This window comes from Cuculus canorus, chromosome 2, assembly GCF_017976375.1.
Source record: "Cuculus canorus isolate bCucCan1 chromosome 2, bCucCan1.pri, whole genome shotgun sequence".
NCBI classification, from domain to species: domain Eukaryota; kingdom Metazoa; phylum Chordata; class Aves; order Cuculiformes; family Cuculidae; genus Cuculus; species Cuculus canorus.
In genome coordinates this window covers 62650711-62672291 of record NC_071402.1, presented here as the reverse complement: position 1 = coordinate 62672291, position 21581 = coordinate 62650711, and positions in this window count along the sequence as shown.

Here is a 21581-nt window from a genome sequence, read left to right as displayed (position 1 = left end):
ATTTCTGTAGACTGCAACTGAAATGTAGACAGAAATCTGCTTTCAAGAAGGCAGCAGTACTCGAAATAGTGCGCTTGCTTAAAATGCATCCTAGTAATTAAAGTGCTTCTTGTTTAAGGAAACAGACCAAGAACTGCATGGAACACTGACAAAAATAGACGTAAAGCATAACTTTACATTGCATTATGTCATAGGTCTATTCTGGCAGCATGGTAAGATCCTACATACAGAACTGTGGAAAAATAACAACAAAAGCGCTGACATGCAACTGTGACTTGAGTTTCTCAGACAGCCTTGTTTTATTCAGGCTCAACATACAGTGGCAGATGATGGTTGGAGGTTTTATGTCCTGGTACCTCTGTTCACTTAGGATACTGGAAAATTATTTGAATATATAGCAGCTGCCATACTGCTTAGCACTTGCGTCTGTTTGGCTCTGGAAAGACCATGTCAAAGGACTTGTGGAGCCCTCAATATTTATTTTAATATGAATTCTGCAGTCTTTTGAGAGGAAAAGTAGAAGCCTTTCTGTTACCCTTCAATCTACAGCTTCTGCTATCGGGTTATAGGTAATTCTCTCACCTTTTACCTCTTAAGGATGTGGGAAAAAATGGTCAAAAAAGGCATTCTAAAGGATCAGAAACTAGGAAGAAAATATCATCTCTCCCAAACAACTTCAAAAAAGAAAACCACTTTGTCATTTAACGGAGAACTACAAGAAACAGTCCTGAGGTGTCCTCATTTGGCTAAGTCTCCTCCATAAGGCTGAAGTAAACTCATTCCTGCTGCTTTAGTTTTCCAGCTTAGCTGAACTTATTGCTCAGAATAAAATTTCTCCCAGCCCCTGTGCTTCTAATTCTGGCAGCCCGTGATACATCACTAATCTCTAATTCCCTTACTCCCTAGGAACTGTCATTATTTTATGTATTAAGTAATACCATTGTCTCAGGGTAAATTTCCCCTGAAATCGAAGTTTACTTCTTGCATTAGAAGTAAAGCCTACTCCCTTCTATAAAAGACAGACCCCTTTTATAACTTCGCATTTATTGGAAGCAGTCACACTAGAAATGTATGGGGGGGTGTGTGTTTGTTTCATTTTGTTTTATATTTTTGTTTTAATGAGGTATTAACTGTACTTGAAATTGAGCAAACAGGAAGGCCAAATGCTTGTTTGATAGTCTCAGGATTTTTCTGGCAGGTGAGACCAGAAGATATCAGTAAACAGAAAAGTTAATGTCTCTGGTATCAGGAATACCTTAAAAGCATTAATGCTAATAAAATATTCTACTTAGTTTCCATTAAACTTTATGTAGGCTCAAACACTGAATGGGTACAATATTTTATTTAACATTCTAACAAATAATTTGCAATACAAGAAGTAAAAACATTATGTAAGAAGTCATGCCATGTTAATTAAAAATACCTGTAAATAAATTTTATATGAGAAGGCACAAATAATACCACCCATCTACTTCCCCAAGCAGCACAACAAACTTCTGAAGGGTAAATCAGTTTCTAACTTGTATTGATTTTTCCCTCACAGTTTCCACTTCACAGCCCTTTTCCTTTATAATATCTGTTCATGCCTCTTATTATTGGCAATTATTACACAATTATTACAATAAGTTTTAGTTTCTGCTGTATTTTAGAATTTGAAATGGAGCTTCTTGGCTCCATAAACATAAATGAGCTATTGGTGGAAAAAAGGAGACAGTAACTTTACTTGCACGCAGAACGTAAATGGGGGCAAACATAAGACAAAAATAAATCAGGAAGCTTATTTACATCTATTAAGCATTTTCATTTTTATTATTTTTTATGTCCCACTTTGTATCGGTGCGATTCTTTCTTATACATGTTGAAGTTTTTCTTTTATTTGAAGCAAGTCTGGAACTGAGTGACACCTTTGCTACTAGTGAACAGCTTGAAAATGGAAGACAAGATCCAATCAGACAAATTAAGGTACCCAGTCAGGGTAAATCCTTGGATGTTCATTGCACATTTTTTTGAAATACAGTACTATGCAAATCCTTGCACTCAGGTTGATTGATCCTGTCTGCCAGTCTATCAACCTTAGTGATCAGTGAGAGATTACTAAAAAAATTAGAAAACTAACATCCGTAACAGTTTCAGGAACTGCTGAACTTAAAAAAACCAACATCCTTAAATAAAAAATCTTGCATTAGCAACCGTGCAATGTCTTGATTGAAAGACTGAATTTTGTGGCAGTGTCTTGCATAATCATTTGCTTCAGTATTGGAAGGGGAAACTTCATTCAGAGATCAGATCACAGAGCCTGGGAAATAATGGCAAATGCTAGGACAGCTGAGAGAATGAAAGAAAGACACTCCTGCTAGAAAGAAATCTCTTTTGCTTATTTTAGTCATGAAACATCAAAGTCAAACCAAAATGGGTTGTTCTTACTCTTTGGATCTGGTTTGTCTGTGCTTAGCAGGTGCACTCATTTCCCAAATCCACTGCAGACTGGGTGCTTCTGTAGGTGTACCAGTCAGATGTCAGCGGGCAGTCAGAGGAGCACCTTTTGCCTGTGCCTCTGTGCTGCCTGGTTTCTTTATTTATATCACCTAGATAGGCAGAAGAACACGTGTTGTTTCTGAATTCAAATATTAGTATCAAAGATGTGTGATGATAGTGTGACCAGTTATACCGTAGGCATTTTATTTCTCATTGCATCAACAATGTATCTTCTGCCTACCCTCAACCCATTCAACCCATTCCATTGGTCTAATGTGTAGACCAAGCGAGTATGGAAGAATTACTTCTGATACTTTCACTGGCTTCAAAACAGTCCGGTTATGACTGCAGTCACCCTTTCCAGAGACATTTAAACACATGACATTTTCGTTCCTGTGGATGCGCATAGAAGATAAATACTGGGACTGTAGCAGCAATGAGCTGAAAGATGGATTGATTTTCTTGTTACAACTGTTTGAAGTTTGGCGGACAGCAGGCCTTAACTGAGATTTTCCCCTTTTCATTGAGGGAGCAGAGCTAATATCAGAAAATGTAGGAAAGCACCCATTTAGCAGAAATGACTCATCATAGATATTGAAAGCTCTAATGTGACCCAGAAACGTGCAATGAAAGGGGTAACTTGTAGTCACCCCACTCGTGTAAAGCTTGTTATCTGGTTTCATAGCTGTCAAAAAAAGCAGGGTTCAGTTCACCCTGCTTTAACTTTCATTCCCCAATTCATTCCCTAATGCTTGGTGGAAAGTGAACGGACCTTCTGGTTACAGTGCTTCAGTTTTATGCCTTTGGGTCCTTGAGATCAATTTTAACTTCTATTGATATTGCTTTTTTGAATATTTTTCTCCCAGTTACATCCTGTTATACTAATCATCATCGTATTTCCTCCCCATTGTCCCGTCACTTCTTTTTTACATTCAATGTTCCTTCCAACATCCTCAGTTTAGATTTTTGTTTTACATCTTCTAGTTCACTCATAGTTTTGTCCTTGTTGGATTCTTGGGATTTTATCTTGATTCCTTGATTCTAAACAGCAGTATCTGCAGTTCTCTAACTTGTCTTTCAGTGTTGTTTTGCAGTGGGTAAGAAAAAGGCCAGCTGAGAAGCTTATTTTTTATAATGAGAGTGCTTCATGATATACTTGATAAGAGTCTTTTACAGTAGGAGTAGTGAAGTAGTAGCTAAAACATTATGTTCTCTGAAGAGTAAATGCCTTGGTTCACTGCCAAGTTTCTGTTTGATTATAAAGAAATTGGAAAGGGACATACATCCGGGTCTAATAAGGCAATTGTTCATTTCTTTTAGGAAAAAAACGTTATTAGAATAGCTGATACATTTGGCATTTTATGTATTTATTTGCATATCTGCAAGGCTTGTGGGTAAAACAGACACCTGCTAAACGTATGGTGTGACTGATGGTAAAAATGGATTCTTTTCACAGGTTTGTTCTTTACAACCAAGCAGGCTTAAGAATTTTGCCATTTACATAACACAGCATAAATTGTTTCACAGTAAATCTGATTAGCAACTTTATTTGTGGAAGAATGACATGTGCATTTTCTATGACTCCTAATACTTTGGGTCTTTATTTTACCAAAACTGCTGTTTTACTCCCTTCTCCCCCTATTATTTATAGTTAAGATCTGGTTAGGCACTTTATCTGAAAGATAAGTTTCAATAGGATTCTCTGATAGTGTAGAATTTTGTGTTTAAAGCATTAACGTGTGGCACTTCCATGCTCTGCTTTTTATTTATTCTTTTCCTGTAGGCTTTCAGATGCAAAATAACATGAGATTTGGCCTTTTAAAAGAATTTAATTGCTGGGATGGTGAATCTGTCATGAAAAATCAGGACACTTTTTTTTATTTTGGCTTCAGACATTGTTTTTTTCACAGTTTAGAGTTTCAACCATGCTTCCAGATCTCCTCTCCATTGGTGTATAATAGGTTTATTAATTGTATTGCAGCAAGATATGGAGTTCATTCAAATTTTGCGTCTGGTTGAGGTAAGCATGACACAAACAATGAAAAGACATTAATTCCTCATCTTTCTGGTCTATGATCTGGGGAAAATCTTTGCCTTTTCTTCCTATATATGTTTCAGAGCTACTGCTGAAGTACAGTTAGGGGATGTGCTTCAGATACTTCCTTGTGCAAACCTCACTTGGGAGAACAAATTAACACTAGCAGCAGCTTTTCCAGCCGCCTTGGTCTTTTTCTTCTTCCTGCCCTCTCCACAGGCAATTGGCTGATTTGCATGTACATACAAGCATACATGAACAGCCACCAGCTTGTTCTAGCCCAGAAACATGCTTTTTTTTTTTTTTTTCTTTCCAATTTGGATGCTTATTTGCCTTTTCTTTCTACCTTTGTTCTTCCTAGCAAGTTTATCTTTGTGCTTGTGGCAGGTTAGGGAGTAAGTTAACAGTGGGGCATTTTGGTGGTTATAAGCTGATGTTCTTGAGTTGTTCTGTTGAACTTGGTTGGGTTATTTGCTCTTTTGATATGAGATGGCCTTTTCCAAGGGCTTCTGAAAGTCTCTAGTGGGTAGCCAGCCTCTTATTGGTGCTTTGCGTACCTATTCTTAGGGATGACATTCCTTGGAGTACTGAAGGGACTGAGTTCTGACTAAGAAATTGTTCATTAAGATTTTCCAAGCTGCTCAGAACTTCAGGTGAAGGTAGTAGCGGAAATGCTGTGCAGAGAAAAGCCTCTGACCAGTCTGGCATGGACTAAAAGGGTTTTCTCTCTCTTTCCTTCTACCCCATTCAAGTCTTTTAGCTCTTTTTTAGAAAGTTACTCACCAACAGACACTCTTCTTAAAAAAAACAAGGGGTCCTGTCAGAGGTTTCTTTTCCCTTGAAAGGGTAAATTAACCAGTGCTAATCTCAATGCTGCTTTGTCTGCATTACTGCATGTAGCTAAGCAATAAACTTAAAAGCCAGACTGGTCGTTTAGTCCTTCTAACCCACAGTCAGCTGTAGGACTACTTGTTTTAGGCAAGTGTGACTACATAGTTACATGGACCCTACTGAATGAAGGCCTTGCTCTTTGCTGCTCTTTCTAGCTATTTTATAGCATTGCATAAAGTGTTAGTCAAAATTTCAGGGGTATTCAGTGTAAGTTACAAGTTTTATCTTCATTCTATTTGTTAATTTAGGCATGTCACTTTAACCATGGTGTTAACTACCTCAAAAACTATTTTTTCCATGACAGCATTGCAGAGCCTGGAGGTACTCTCTTCATCACAATTAATATTTGTGCCCCTTGGAGAAAGCGGTTCTCAGGAAACAGAAATATCTTTCTTTTTCTCCTAATTTACTTGTTTCTACAAAACTCTTATTGTAAATCTAGCGATACAGGAGCAATGTCATGTGCAGAAGTCATGTGCAATGCGAGGGACAGTTTCTGTAGAGAGAGAATACCTATTGAAAACTAAACAAAAAGAATGTAAATGCCATATTAGCAAGATTCTGCTGCAGGAGGTGATTTTGTGGTTTAAAATCATGTTTAAAATATTTACTGTCTTTGTGGACACAAGTTAAAATCCAGGCATCCACTCCTGAGCTACAATAAACTGCACATACATGTTCTTCGTACATTTAAAATGTGAAGGATTTTTGGACCTGGCACATTTCTCGTGTTTAAAAGAGAAAACCTACAATAGACTATGCAAGATATAGACTTTGCTTCAGATATTTTCTTACTCTGCTTCTCGTATTAAGTAGTGCTGTTATATGCCATATACCAGCATCAGCTCACATACAAGTCCTCAGTTTTCTGGCCACAAATTATGCAAAGTGATTTGATGTGAAAGTCATTATTTAGGTACAGAGATTCAGAAGGATTGCTTGTGTGAAGAATGGTTAGGGGAAAAAAAGCAGAAACCCCTAATGTACTCTGATGTTTCTCTACTTAAGTCCAAATTCAAAATGAGGGAGGGGGAAAAAAACCCCTTCCAATTAATCTTAATAACTTGACCAAAAGTTGGCAAGTTTTTATTTTTATTACTCTGCCTACTCCAGCATCCTCAGATAAGAGTCAAATTGTTGGCAGAGAAATATCCACTTTTCTTGGTCTTGTTCCACTCTGCTTCCAGTATTAGCCTGAAGACTCTATACAGGATTAATCTAAAGGGAGAAAAAAAAGCATTAAGTGAAGCAATAAAGTTAATTAATTTGAATTTGAAAGAGATATTTTCCCCTTCTTCTGCCATTCCTTTGCTACAAATGTGCAAATATTTTTCAGTATAGTGGGGGGCTGAGAAATGCTATTTGTTTTACTAGAATATAGCTTCCCCCAACATCTCCTCTTCACTCTGTTTGCCTCAGTATTAAAGGCTGTCACCAAGGACCACCTTATACATTACTGGAGTTCACTGTTGTTTCGAGCTAATCTTGGATATCAGCTACAGCCATCAAATCAACGATGTGCAGCTGTGCAGTGAGTCTGGGAGGACTCCACTCCAAGTTCTTCAGCCTTTTTAATTTTTATCTTTTGGTCCTGTTTGGTTCATGACGTATTTATGATCGGTGGGGTTGAGATGAAAAGTCTTTATGTACATATGTGCAAAAATCAGTGCTACAGGGTTGGTTATTTTTAAATAAAGATATTTCATTCCAACAAGCTTTTTCTATCTAGCCAGGGTTCTGCTTAATTAGCTATTTAAATGATTGGAGCAATGCTGTTTCTTTAACTCCTAACTGTGACAAACACATACGAAACATACTGTTGGCGGCATTTAATCAACAGCAGTCAATTTATCATTTTCACAGTTTTAGTGAGTGGTTATGAATCACTAAAATCACAGGTATTGTAGATGCAGTGTTGTGGCACTATCATTAACAAATATACAGTGCACAGAGGGATGACTTTGTAATTGAGTGGGACTAATAAGAATACATCATTTAGCTGTGTGTGACAAACTGTGCCTCAAAACACAAGCATGGAAAATTCACGTTTTGCTTAATAAATAAATTACACAGCCAATGTATTATACATAATTTGTGTCCTCATGGATTTGAATGATATATAATGCATGGTCCAAGTCATTTATTTATTAAGACTAACTATATATATTGTAGGTGGGGAATTTTAAACTCTAGAGTAAGACCTGCATAGGTAACAGTTACAGCTACTGAGTTTGATTGGGCAGTAAATGAGGCTGTGCATTTGGGGAGCTGCAAACACAGGGAAGTGTTTCTAATGTTATGAGCTCCAGTGTGTTTATAAACTTCACTTTCCTCCATTAATTTGAGGGATAAGAGGAGTAAAGCCGAAGCTTCACTGGAGAGTTTGTTTGTATAGTACTTATTCGGTGAGGGAAAACAAAATATTTCCTCAATAAAAAGGAAATACTGGTTGAGGCAAGGGGCGTTGCTGCATTAGGGTAATAATCAACACTTCTTTGTAATGTTTTGGAAGAGGCAGTTTTGCAGTTGTGGATATCTAGGCCCTTTGGCTTATTCAAGGAAAACAGCAAATAAAAAGACTTGCTTGAACATCTTGGAGAAGCAAGGGCAGAATATCTGACCCACTGATACTTTCAAAATAATTTTCAATAGATGCCCTAAAGTTTTTCAGCTAATGTGCTCTGCAGCCGACCTATGGCATTTTGTTTCAAGACTTTCACACCTTTTTTCTTATACAACTTTTTCCTCCAAATTCCTCTGTTCTTTTTTATGGTGTCTAGCAACTCTCACTTCATTTCAGGAGTATCTGTTTGTTTTCTTCTACCAGATTGACTGAAGTATGTATATTTGTGGATCATTCTTAGAACAGCTAAATTTATATACGTTCTGAAAAAGTAATCTTTTAAAATGAAAGCATGTTTTTATTTTAAAATATCATTGCTGCTGTGAATCTCCAATTAAAAGGAAAAAAAAAAGCACTAAATAAATAGCTCTTATTAACTTGCATCGAACAGCATTGAACAAACATTATTTCAGGTTTGCATTTGACAGCATATATAAAGCCAACAACTTCCACCTTGAGTTTCCCCTGAAACATTACCTATAGACTGCATAAATCTGCATGTTAACAGGTTTTTACAGGGAGATTAGTGTGTTCCTTCTTCTGACATTAGTGGAAAAGGTTGGCTTGCAAAAAGAACATGCTGTATGAAACCACTGAGAGTAGCCTAGGCTAATCTGCGAGAGGGGGAAGTACTGGCTTTGGGAATACTGTCAAGACCAATTTCTCAGTGGATAATTAAAACCAAAACAAAATAAAATAAAACAAAACAAAACCTTTTCTTCTCTTACTCCAGAACCAAGTCAGTTGCTTTTTTTTGCTGAGATATTTGTAGCAAATTCTGAAACCTTACCATGACAAAGTTGCAGCAGCTTTACCCAGATTCTAATTTCTTTGACATTGCAGAGATGTCTGAGATTTCTGTGCTACTTTTGGAGAAAAAAAAAATCCAGATTTAAATCTTTATTTTAATCAGGTTTTGGCATTAATTTGAAACAAAATTCCTGAGAGAAAATGTTTTGTGAATTTTCTTTGAGCAAGCCAAGGCTGAGATTCGCTCAAAACACAACCTTGAGCCTAGCCCAGGTTTACAGGTAGCAAATAGGCAAAACCTGATTTTTTCAGATAAATGCTCTCTCTGGTTTGAGATATTATTATGCTTATAATTTAAAATGACCTGAAATAATGAAAGTTGGTTAAAGAAAAAGCAGTGTTAGAAAACCAACCTGTCTTGCTGGGCATAGTTTCCTTTTTGGAGCCGCAAAACAATGCCTACTAAGTTTTGAAGTCTACCTGACAGGCAGCATTCCACAGCACATTTAACCTTGCCTTGGACGATGCTTCCTTAGCTGCTGCTGAGGTACAACCTGAGTGTATAAGGCTTCCCATAAGGTGGCCTGGTAGCTGTCAACTCTCCATTACTCCTTTAATCCTTAGATGTCACCCTAGGAAGATATTCAATGCAGGTAACTAAACTGTGGTCACTAAACTGATTTCTTCAACTGAAGCTTTTCATACCTGAAGGGATAGCAAAGAAGTGGTACCATCCTACCATCTGCTTGCTCAAAGAGCAACACACTAGGGGAAATACATTAATATAAGAGTATCAGCTTCACATCAAAAATAAAACCAATCAGAAGTTTAAATCTATTGATCCATTGTAGAGTATGACTAAATGGATAACATGATTTCTTAGCTTCTTGGAAAATAGGAGTACAAGGCCACTGGGAGTTTCACAGCTTGGCTGCATATTGTGTTAAACCATAGTGGTGTTGATTTGTTTTCTTCAACAGGATTGGCAGCAGGCTTTTTGTATTTTCTCTCTGTGGGGTCAAGATGGACTTAACAGTTGGTCCTGTAGCTAACTTAATTTAAATTTAAATTGAACCTGGTTTGTCAACAATTCAGTACACACTGTAGCCACTAACTCTTCTCTGATTTGTCTCATCAGTGCTTTGGTGTCTTCCTTTTGGTGCTAATGTACTCTGCTCTTTGCTAGAAAGCCACCAGAGCTGAAACATCTAGAGAAATGCTACTAACTAAGTTATCTTAAAATATTTTATTTGAAAAGGAAAAGTCAAAATGCTAAATTTTTATAGCTCCAAAACATGTCAATGAGAGGATGATACATTCTAAGCCCTTAGTGAAGCCAGTCTGCTGATCGCAGATGGTGAGGCTGAATGGTGGGTCACAAAACCCATACATGCCTCGGCAATGAATGTCTGTGGGTAAATGACTATAGTGGTCGCAAATGTCTGTGAAAGATACGAATGAAAATGTAGCATGCCACTAAACTTATTTCAACTTCTTATTGTAATTTTCGGACAGCTTTCAGCAGCAGGGTAGGCTGCATCTGTCTGCTTCCTCCCAACTCTCCTCAAACAAAACAGTGAGACTCAGGCAAAGACATGGAATTAATTGCAATGCATCGTCCCCTCTTTTAATGTTTGTAACAAACCAATGAGCACTGAAAGGACCCTTGGTATAATAATGTGTAAAAAAAAAAACCTGATTAAGGCTGCCGGGTAATAAAACATCCTTGGTATAATTTGAGTAATTTCTCTTTGTGGTTCTATTATTAACCCTACAAGAGCCTGAGCCTGCACTTTTGTACACTGTCTTGTTAGTCTAGCCTTTTTCTTCCTCAGAATTAAACCTATGCTAACAGGACTGCAAGATAAAAATGCAGGCACAGGGATGGTTAGGCCCCTGCGGTCAATGAGATGAATTAAATAATTTAAATTGACCTAGGGGCCTGTGTGTAGAATAATCCTCCACTTAGATGACCCAGTGATTCTTAACTCATTTCTAAGTCTGTATCCAGTCAATGTGAAAGTGTTAATGTTCCTCTATCACAGTACACTGATTACACTTATCTTTTTCATACCCAATAACCAGAGACAATGATTATATTATTCATAAGATATTTTTACCTGAAGTAATAAAGCATGCAGCTTTAGTTATTATTTCCTAATCTTTTTTTTTCTTTCTTTCTTTTTTTCTATTGTACCTTTTTCTCCAGGGGATAACCCTACAATCAATATTAAAAAACATTTTTTTCCTTGTATACCTTTCTTTTTTTATCTCTGTCTGTGCTAAGCTGGTATAATTGTATCAGCAACAGCGTGTTTATGCGAACATTCTTGTATCTTTCAGGAAATACTATTCCTGCAGGGCTGGCCAAAACATCCTTTCTTTTTAAATTGAAAAATAAAATTAGAGAGGGTTAATGTGGGAGAAAGAGGCTTATATTGGCACATCTTCTCTTACCTTAATCAGGTAATACACAATGCAAAAATAGTCTGACATGTCCGCAAACAGTTATTGTGCTGCCCTGCCATATGCTGCCCTAGTGTTCCAGATGGACCGAGAATCTGTGAAAGTCATGTTTCATGAGCACTCCCTTCAGGCTTTCAGGAACCTCCAGGACACAGCTGGAGAGATGTATGCACACGCCAGTGCAGCAGTGCATGTGTGTGCATGTGTGAGAGAAAAAGAACGTTGATGTTTGGTAGGCAGCGTGGCTGGTTCTAAATCATTCTTGAAACAACTAAAAGAAAGGGCGGGGGAAATCTTGCATTTGACTTCACGTGGTGTGCCAAGAAAAATTCTGAGTGGGATTTCTAGAACTTATTTGCCCTCAAATTCATCTTGTGAGACTGTCTTCTTTTTGCTATATCGTTTGTACAGGGGAATCCCCATATTATGCCATGGAAACATGGTGCAAATGTACAGGCAAGTGGTGAATGGGTCTATTCCCTGCCCCAAATAACCAGGTAGGAAAGAAATTATTTTCCTGCATCTTTACTTCTTAGTGTCCCTTCTAGTAAAAGTACTTCTGATCCAAAAGCTAAAGGGAAACAAAACCCTCCTAACCTTTCTACCAGGCCACCAGTAAAATTTGAGTTTACATTTAAATAGCAACATTGCAGTGTTTTTCTCTCCTGGAACATTCAGTTGTATTTTAACATGCTAATTAGCATCCTTGAATCAGACACTGTAGGAATATTTTTAACTGGGCACAGATATCTGAATATGTTATATTTAACACGACCCTTAAGAGTTGTTTATTCTGCTAAAATCTACACATGACTGAGTTAGAATTAGCCAAAATATGGTTAGAAACCTGACCATTAATCTTTGTGCCCCTGGAAGCATGTGACAAAGAGCTTAAGACAACCCTTAGTGCACCGTTACTTCTTCAGATGCTGTAGCTTCTCCCTCTGCTCACCCCGCAGGTGGCCCAAGGAGATCTGCTTTTCACTCAGCAGGACCTTTTCCTTTTACTGGTTTTGTTGATCCTTTGTGCGAGTTCTTGAACTCCGTCTTTGCCTTCCAGCAGGAGGGCAGTAAGTCAGGGAAAGATGTGCTCCTGCATCTGCCTTCCCCTCCCAACTGTGCAGCAAGACGAGGCAAGTGAAACCCCAGTTTTATCTTAGATGACCCCACACATAACCAAGGGAGAGTTTGGTTTCTTGATTGCTGCTGTACATAACTGTGTTTCTGAGTATAGGGCTACATCCCCCTTTCATTGTAGGTCTAAAGTTACAGGCAAAGGGCTGCCTGTAAGAAACTATGGATGTGGTAGGAAGACACTCACCTTTTCCACTACAGTTAACCTTATGATTATTTCCTATGATGTGCTTTCGTGTCATGTGATTTTCTGAAAAATAGCAAAACACACTGATAGCCACAGCATTAAATCAAGTTTGAGCTACTTGAAATTTCATGGCCAAAAATAAGTCTTTTGTTGAAAAATTCCTGGTCAACTGTGTTCTTAACCAGTACTATAATACAGAAAAACACGCAGTTGTTGAGTGACTTGGTGCCAGCCCTTACCACTCTATGCATAGTCTGGCCTTTTCAAATGACAGTGTTTTTACAGCTGATGTTGACCCAAAGGCAAAATACAGCATAAGCTCTCTGTATTATGCAGATAATCAGTGATGTTTGTGAGGTTGTGTTCAACATGGGTGGCCTGATTGACCGCCACAAGTTTCTGAATAAACCACAAGAAAATAACATGAAATCCTGCCCTGAAACATAGTTGCTGCTTTTCCAAATTAAGAAATAGAATAAATCTATCAAAATACATCACGACCACCTACAGTTTCTATCATGCAGAGATACTCACAAAGCTTTTATTCACGGGTAAAAGGTGACTCTCTGGCCTTTCTAGCCAAAAATGCTTCTGTGCACAAAGAACGTATATATTTTTAGTTAGCAGTGAGCCCTCACATCCAGATTTGCCCTAGAAGTATCCAAGTCTTACCTAGGTTTAGCTGGCACTCAGAGAGCCCTGCTGATCCTGCAACCTCCCTTCTTTTGATGAGAGGATGCTGCTGATCCTGTGGCAGGACCCATTTCCAGCTCCCCACAGCCCTGCCCAGCCATGGGCCCCAACGCCAGGCTCACTCGACCTTGTCCTGGCTTGGCAATGCCTTGTTTCAGTCCCCAGGGAAGTGCCTGGTGTCTCAGGTTGCCTGGCTGCTGGCTGAGGGGTGGGACAGGTCCTGGCTGCCAAGCTTTGCCCTGGCAGACCCCCATGGGAAGCCTTTGCTGCTCCCAGCCCGCAAGGAGCTGTGACATTGGTAGATCCCCCCCATAAAAACATCTGAATTAATTTATCTTTTCTTCTGCGCACACAGTCTTACGCAAACATTACCAGCTGACATAGGAATAGAAAGGTAATATCCTAGCTGTTTGTTTCTGTAACTTGATCGTATAAATAGGGATATTATTTTAAATCTAAAAAAAAAAAAAAAAGCCACGAAAAATCAATGCAATTTTCCACTCATTCTCATCACAGAGGAAAATCTCAGCCTCATCCACAGCAAGCTTTGCCCCTGTAAGGCACAGCAGCCTCTGCCTTCCTTCCCTTCTTCCAGGAGTATAAATTAATATCTCGTCATTGACCATAATATGCCCTGTAACTGCGTTTATTATTACTGCATATTTTAGACAGGTGGTAAGTATTGGCACTTTTTATTATGCTGATAAACAGTGTTGGACTGCCAGGTGAAATGTGTTGTCAGGATGATTTCCTGCCTCCCTGCAGCCCCCAGTGAATTCCTGCAGGGCTGAGGTGGGCAAGCATCTCCTCTCTCTGCAGGCATCAGGTGAGGGTGGTCACCCCTCTCTGAGCTATGTTGCTTTTAGAAAACTGAGCGCAGATAGAGGCATCTTCTCTTGCCTTTGGGCCTCATTGCCCTCAGGAGCTCTGCTGCTCTCTCAGATCCTTTTCCTTTACTCTGCAGTAGCTTTGGTGGTGCTAGTCTGTGCCCTCCTGAACTGCTGCTCTTTCTGACACCTGGAGCCTGGCATGATGTGGCCGGGATATATGAATGGCTATTTAGAGAAAAAATCCTTAGGCACGCATACCCACTGCTTCTTACCTGATGCTGCCTGACATGTATCAGGTTCGCACATAGTGTTCACACATACGCATTATTGCCTCACATGTATCGGAGCCTTTCTCGAGTGTCTTTCAGTCTCTCCTCCTGCAGCATTACATCTATTTACCAGCTTTGCCCCTCGACACCTCGCAGCATGCCGCAGAAGGTGTGTGAGTATCTGTACGGTATGTCTACGTGGAGTGCTTTAGGGAGATACCTGAGTCAGGTTCAGACACCTGGGAGCACATTCACCTTGATAGTGCTGGCGGCACTAACACAGTTGTATTGCTTCCAGTACATAAATTAGCCTGGCTATGTTTTCAAAGTGTGCTTTATATATACGAATGTACAGTGTCCTGTCTGGCAAGAACAGCAGCCATTTTTCCTCTGCAACCCTCCTGTCCAGCTTGGAGAAGGATGTAAAGGATTGTATGCAACAAAACAATGTAGATCTGTTGTATTTACACCTGAAAACCCAGGGCACTGAGTGAAAAAAAAACATTAAAGGAATGTTGGTTTACAACTTTACTTAAATACCCAAAAGTGAGCAAATGCTAGAATTTGAGTTGTTTATGCCTTTTTGTTTATATGATGGTGTTCTGCATATGTAGTTTTTCATTATTGAAAAGTGCCATTTTTCTTCCTGCCTTTACTGGTTGAATCTAACTTCTCTAATCAGGAGGTCTGTCGCAGGGATATAGTGAATGAATTAAAAGATCAAGGAAAGGAAATGCTGTTATATGATAACTGACATTTGTTTAGATTTATCTTGATAAGGATGGTTTTGGTTTTCATAGAACGGATCGTCCTGTGCTTTTTACCTTTTCTTTTCTTGGTGTCCATTAGGAAATGATCAAGTAATTTTGAATTAAAAACTATTGTAGAGGAATCTACTCTTGATTTTATCTTCTTCATGCATTTTTGTTACATTTCATACTCCTTTAAACAGATATATCATCTACTGTCAATGTTGAGGTGGGTAAAGGAGTAGGTATGGGAAAGAGAGCAGGACTTAGGATCTAAAGTCTCAGAATTCCTTTTCTTTCCCCATGGGATGCTGCTGCGAAGCCTTGTAGGTTGCCACAGAACAAGCATCTCCACAGTGTTATGTGAAACATTTAATTCCCAGGTGACCCTGTCTTGTTTGAAGACAGAGGGCCTCCTTTAGTACTCACTCTTATCAACCACTTTTGTTTCAGTGGTTACAGTGGTGGTAGCTATCAAGTTTGCAAGCATCAGTACTTTGGATAACAAAAGTTTGCAACTTAACAAGTATTGAGTAAGGGACAATGCAGTACAGTGGCTTTGTGTGGGCTCCTGTCCTAGGTGCAAGTCCTTTGGTAGTGCTGTACAAGTGACCCTGAAATAAATGAGGAAAAGAAAAAGGCATTGCAAAAGGTTCGGAGTGGGATATATGATATATGTGTTATGTAGTCTTTTTAATGGAGATTTCCTGGGTCTGCAAGACTGCAGAAGTGAAGCTACATACTGTTTTCCTGGCATAACAAAGTAGAGTAATAATCTCAGTTGATCAAAAAGGAATTGGTGAGACCCTTCTGTCTTATGATGTTCTAATTAAAAATCTAGAAATCAAATCCAGTCTTAACTCTTAGATCTTTTCATTACTGGAGGAATTCTGCATTGGGCTCCACCTGGGCATGCTGCCTGCTTTGGGGAGAAGAAGGAACTGATCTGTGCTACCATTATGTCACATTATAGTGTTTGTCCATTGGTATTACGGAGACATTCTGGTGAGGGAAGTGGTACCCTGAATGTGAAATTTCCTGATAACTGTGTGGTTAAAAGCTAGATCTGAATTTCGATGCCAGCGGCCATCTCTATTTAAAATGCAAGATAAATTAATCTCCACCCGCAACATTATCAGAATCCCGCAGATGGTGTTATTATAAATAAGTTCTGTTTATCTAAAACTATTAGCATTTAACTCTAGGAGGAATGGTGGTTGTCATGTGTGGTTCAGATCTTTATAGATGCTAGGGGTTTCTTTTGCCTCCAGCAGGATGCATATACAGAAAAAAATAAGAAGATATGTACTTGTTTTACTAGAATGCCCAATCTCTTCTGGTTTCTTACCTGTGAATATTCAGCTGTGCAAATGAAGTTATGGAAGGAAAAATTCCTACTCATAAGTGTGCAAATAACCTTCACGAGAGTCATTTAGGCTAAAGCTGCCATTGCCGTGCTCATTATCATAGTTTGATAATTAAAACTGGAGTCAGAGAATGAGATTGTTGCACAGGAACATATGGGTTAAGAAATCATTTTAAGGATGAGGTGTGGAGGCAGGTAGGTGAAGGTGCGGTTGGTAATGAAAAAACCCTCTGAAAGAAACCAAGCCACAATCAATTTTTAGACACTTCTGTAAAGAAAATGAGGTAATCCAATCAAGGAATGCAAACAGAGCCATTTGGTTAGATGACCAATTACATTGGGGCAACACTGACTCATTAATATTTGTGCCATATGTTTATGAAGAATCCAAGGGCAACATTAAGCCAGCTTGAAGCAACTGGGACTTAACAGGTAACTCATGGAGAGAAAAAAAAGAACTAGAGAAATGATTAACTTTTTCCACTGGGAATGGTATGCCTCCCTTTCCGAACAAAGTCACACTCAATGTCCTTGCTGTACTATATTAATGATGGACTTTGTCTTAGTGTCTGTATTTTACTCTGAATCATTTTGGATAACTCAAGTTGATGAGCTTTCTGTTTTTCCTTGAAACATAGTCTATGTTCCCTAAATGAAAGGAGATGTAAAAGTCCTTTGGTCCTTGGTCTGGGATGAAGAATCCCTCATGCAAAGTGTCCCATGGCCAAGCTTGCTCCCAGGTAATTCAGGTGTCTGTCAGTCAAGACAATTCCACTGAACAGATCCCTAGGAGGAGGTGGTTGCTAAAGAAACCCAGATCCAAATTATTTAAGGATCCAAAGCTCTGTGTCAAGAGTGCCACTAACTGGAAGTTGGAACAGAAAGGCAAGCAGGAAGCATAATTGGCTGAACAAAGAGGCAGAACGACATCAGATGCATATATAGTAGCTTTATAACATATAGCATTATAGCATACAGTGCCGATCCTCAGTGCAGAGCTGCACTAAGAGTTAGGTGCTGTTTGTGATCACCACAATGGATCTGGATCAGAAAATATTTGGGACTCCAAAGCTGGGACTCCAAAACGGTTTCTGAGCAGTGAGGTGAGCACTGTTGTTCAGAAGGCCCTCTCAAGCTGCAGAACAGACTAAAAACTTTGTAAAGTTAAAGCGTGCTGCTGCAGTTGGGTAGGCTATGTTCTCCCTGCACCACTCGCCTGTGTAGCCCAAGTCATCTTTCTTACACGAGATTCCCATTTACACAGCATGTAACAGTGGAGATGGCAGAAAGCTTTGTAGGACAGGACAATATGGGACTTCTCTGGGTAGAAGGCGGCTCATCAGTTGCTAGTGATTTACTGGCATTGTTGGAGCAGAGCTAGGCATGGTGCGTGAACAACTCTATCTGCTTCCCTAGAGGCCTTGAGAGCACTCCACTTCAGAGATCAAGGCTGGTGGTGAAGTCTGTTCTGCTGTGTTTACAATAAACTCTTTTTTGCATGTACAGTATTTTCCCCTAAACCAACATATTAACTCATATAGGATCAGTTTTTGTCTGAAATGTTGGGGAAGAATGCACATTTAGAACAGCTGTAAATGAATTAAACTCTAGCTGGAAATGGTCAGGCAACAGTCCAAACTAACATTAGAACAGCAGAGAGGGTGAAGCAAAGTGCTTATTTTTTTGCTGAATCAAGAGCTCTGTCCAAGTTAACATCAAGGTGTTGCTTTCTTCATTGCTGTGCATCATATAATTAATTTTTTCTGCATTTGGAAATCCAATTTGTGCAGCAGGTTTCCCACTGAGGCTTCACCTAGGTTTTAGTTTAATTTAGCTAGAGGGTTTGTGTTTTTGTGTGTGTGCTTACTTCCCCTCCCTATGCTTCTAAATCTAACTCCTCATTGGGAAAACAAGGAAGCATTGCGGTTAAGAGCCTAATGGAGGACCTGGCTCTGGTACGCATTTATTCTCACCCCCCGAGAAATCTTGGAAATGGTGCATGTCTACAGTAACTAATGCAGCCTCTGAAATGATAAATTTATTCCTTCATCTGTGTGCAAAATTGATGCTCATTTCTGGGTCTTCATGACCTCTGCTTTTTTTTCTGTCAGTTTCCCCCCTTGTTTCCGTAACATTGTTTAAGTTTGGAAAGAACGTATAGCTTTTCCGGACTAAAGGATTCAAGCAGTCACATCTCCAGCTTTTCTATTTGATGCAAACAAACAAGAAAAAAAAAGTTCTATTATATGTTGCTCTGCATGGGAATGATTTGAGCTACTCAGCAGTCTTGCTTCAAACTCTTTCCTTAAAAAGGTAAAGTAACTACTGCTTCACTCAGTCTTAGATTTCCAGTGTAAAGACTGGATTGAAAAGCCACGGAACTGGAGAGTAAGACAGATAGATGTGGGCAATACATTAAGCTAGAAAAACTTTGTTAGCCATCATGCCCCACCTGGTTGTATATTAGTACTTGTTGCAAAGCAGCATAGCTTGAACAGTATTACTGCACTTTAAAGAACGTTTCACTTTTAATTATGGAATAAGGAGAAGTGCTTACAACTTACCTACTAGACATTTTCTTTGCACACACAGGAGTTCCTTTTTTTCTTTAACGTTCTTCATTTCAAAAAACCATGCAAACAAGCTACTTTCTTTTGCAGCTTCCTAGTGCCTTCTAATTTCGAGGTGGCAGTGAAGGACACAGCCTTCTCCCCCCCTCCCTGGCATCTTCAAGTGTACTTTTAGTTAAAATGCAATACACTGTTGTGAGTAAAAGTACTGAAACTGAGTAAAGGGTCAAAAATATTTTTTGGGCTTGATGACTGAGGAACAGAAAAGAGCTCTGTTACTTTTAAGACCATTTAAGACACCCCTGAAAGAGTATGGGAAGGGTGTTCCTTGGGTCATCGAGCCTACCTTCTTTCTGTTGTAGTTAATTGCATCAATAATAAATTCAACCAGTCTCTCATGAAAGCTGGTGTTTATTTTACCCTATTGCAAGAGTTTTTTCACACTCCTTCCTTTTTAACAGCAAGAGAGCAATTAATGGCAGTTCTGCAAATTGAATGACTTCCAACTTTGGCACAGAGAATATTACATAAGGAGTGTGAGTTATTAATGACAATATGTAGTTGTTACCTGAGAAATCTTCACCAGTAGATCTTTAAGTTCTTTAAAAATGAAGTAGCTGTCAGGGCCTCCATTTTGCATATGGGGAACAAAAGCTTTGCTGAGTGAGTTGAGGTACTGACTCTTCTTGGTCAAATAATAGAAGAGGATTAGAGGACAGTCTGTGCAGTTCTGGGCCCCTGTGTTATCCAGTAGACCACATTGACTTCCCCTAGGGTTAGAAAGGGATCCCTGAGCTGGTGATAAAACAGTGTTAACTGCTAAGGTCAGTATTTTTTTGAAAGAACCCTGGGGCTTAAAAGGCCTCTCTCGCAGACACAGCAGTGCAAGGGTGCCATTAGTTGACCCTGAAAAATCCCGAAACATCCTACTGTGTTTAATTTTTTCTGAAAGATGTAAGCTGTAAGAGTTCTGTCTCCCAGTCCCATTTTTATTAAATGTACATGTGTAGGAGATGATGCCCTGCCCCCTTTTTGAGGCCATTCAATTAAGCTTATAATTAGAGATTTGCTGTTGCAGCAGAGAAACTGATAGTTACAGTCCTGCCTCAGCTGAGCTCCACTGAACTAAGAGCTACACAGAAGCAATCAGAGACTACTCTTTCTGGAAACTGTTTACTGCCTGAAAAGAGAAGTCCAAGGCTGGTAGTGAGGCACAGAAAAATGATATGACTTGTGTCTTCTGTAATGGACTTGGAACAGACTTAAGAGCAGTTTCTGCTCCATGACTCAGCTGCAAGCCTTCCACAAGGAGGATGTTCCTGCGTGGTTTTACACTTGCAGTTTTAGAAGCATTTAAGGCCAGATATTTAAAACCTCTTCTGCACTCACAGTTTGTAGATAAAGGCAATCCCGGGCATAATTTTCCTTCCTGAAGTCTCCATGGGTGTAGGCAGGGACATTTGGATCTCTAAGTGCTATTTTAAAACTTCAGATTTAACGCCAAAACTTCTCTGGCAACAACTTTGCATCACAGGCAGAACTCTTGTCCACTGCTGGGCGGCTTAATGTTGGACGGTGCAATCCTCCCAAGTGAGAGGAGCAGGCAGGAGGGGATGGGAACCATAAGGGGAAGATTGGAGCTGCCCGATTGCCTCTGTGGTGTGTCTGAGGTTTGCTTAGTGGGGCTTAGTGGGGCAAACTTAGTGGGCAAACTGAGGTTTGCTTAACTGGGGCTTCCAGTTACAGCCACACCTGAGTCAGTGCCTCCTTGCTTGTATGAGGTCAGTTAACTCCTGCTGCGGCAATCCTGATTACCTGTGACAAAACAGTCAAGAAAAGAGAGCCACCTCCTCAGTCGACAGAAGCCAAACTCCGCTCCTAAGATCTCTCCGAGTTCAGCATTGTTCTGCTTTGCCTGATTTCTTGTGGGAATGCCCTCACTTTCCCTGGAGGAGTGGATTGCAGGATAGGCAATCCAAACAATGTAACAATTTAACCATATGCTTTTTTCCCCTGGCTTTTGTGTCATGCAATTTGTTACTTGGGTTGGGGTTTTTTTTTGTTCATATTTTTTTAAGTGAAATATTTACAGCTCTGGAGATAAGAAGCTCAGTTTGGTGGTAGTTGTGCTGCATAGTTTGAAACTAGCAAGGAGCTAGGGTTTCTAAGTTGCAGTTTCACTGCCCTCAGTAATGTGGCTACCACTAATCGAGTAATATGCCATTTATTCACAGGGTTTTACCTTTTGTGTCATAGTGATCTCACAGCCATTGAACTGCAGATAAGTCATGTACCGTGGATATCAAGCTGAACATACAGACAAAGACTTGTTTGTATACACATACATGCACACACATATATTCCTTAAGATTTCAAAGCCTTGGAATTTTTCTGCTAAAAAAATAAAAAATCAAACAAAACCCACTTGTCTATGGCTTTGTAACTTCTGTATAAGCAGGTATACCAGCTCTAAACTCGTTTCTTTCTTAATGTCAGAGCACAAAAAGAATGATATTGTAAGAGTACTATTGTTCTGCCCCAGA